This window comes from Hevea brasiliensis, chromosome 5 (assembly GCF_030052815.1).
Source record: "Hevea brasiliensis isolate MT/VB/25A 57/8 chromosome 5, ASM3005281v1, whole genome shotgun sequence".
NCBI classification, from domain to species: Eukaryota; Viridiplantae; Streptophyta; class Magnoliopsida; order Malpighiales; family Euphorbiaceae; genus Hevea; species Hevea brasiliensis.
Genome location: NC_079497.1, coordinates 104,707,254 through 104,708,413, shown reverse-complemented (window position 1 = coordinate 104,708,413; position 1,160 = coordinate 104,707,254). Strand labels below are relative to the sequence as shown.

Genomic DNA, 1,160 nt, shown 5'->3' with positions numbered 1-1,160 from the left:
CATTTGAGGAATTTGATGGTAGCTTTTAAGCCAAGAGATGATGAAACTTTGTATGAGTCTTGGATGAGATTTAAGGAGCTTGAAAGGCAATGTCCTCATCATGAAATACCCAAATGGATGATTATTCAGAATTTCTACACCAGAGTTACTCCAGCCATAAGAAACACAATTGATTCACAAGCAGGAGGAGATTTCATGAGAATGACAAGTGAAGAATGCTATGATCTATTAGAGAAGATTGCTCATAATACCCATTTGTGGGGAAATCCTAGAGCACTTGAGCCAAAGAAGGCTAGGATTTATGAACTTGACTCAGTTAGCTACATGAATGCAAGATTTGAACAGTTAACTCAGCTTCTTAGTGATTTTTGCACAAAGGCAACAACCTCAACTCCTACAACTATGCAACAAGTTGCCTTCACAGATGGAATCCAAAGTTGTGGAGTTGATTACTCTTCTTATGGTGATGATTATTTGCAAGAACAAGTTGCTTATGCAGGAGGTTATCAACAGAAACCTATGGGAAATGCTTACTCTAATGTGAACAACTCAACATGGAGACCACAAGCAAATTTTGCTCAACAAGGTCAAAGCTCAAATTATGCTCATAACCAGTAGTATGTGCAGCAGAATAGGCCTCAATTTCAGCCTCAATTTCAGCCCACAAGGTAGCCACAACCTGGATATCAAGCAAGAGCACAACAATCCCTTCCACCTCATGAGCCGAAGCCAACCTTGGAAAGCATGATGGAGAAATTTTTTGCTGAACAAAGTAAGATGAATAGCAAATTGGAGGAAGAAATGCAACACATGAGACAAACCATGGATCAATTACAAGTCCACAACCGCATGTTGGAGACTCAATTGGCTCAACAAGCAAGCTCATCAGGAAGCAAATCCTTTGGGAAATTACCTAGCCAACCACAAAACCCTCATGAACAATGTAAGGTTGTAACCTTGAGAAGTGGTAAGAAAGTTGGTCAAGAGAGTGAAAACAAGAGAGAAGAAAAAGAGAGCACAAAAGAAGAAAATTCAGTTGAGAGCAAGAAAAATGAAAAAGAAGAAGAAAGCAAAAGTGAGCAAGATGAGGGAGAGAAACCATACATCCCACCTGAACCTTACAAGCCCACCCTTCCCTACCCTCAAAGATTCATCAAGCA

General features: G+C 39.9%; 1 non-coding gene across 1 annotated transcript; it reads right to left on the bottom strand.

The window, feature by feature from the left end:
* Window positions 1–107, bottom strand: LOC131180500 (small nucleolar RNA R71). Its single transcript, XR_009149267.1, has one exon. It is a non-coding gene; the product is annotated as a small nucleolar RNA R71 (small nucleolar RNA).
* Window positions 108–1,160: the final 1,053 nt, after the last annotated feature.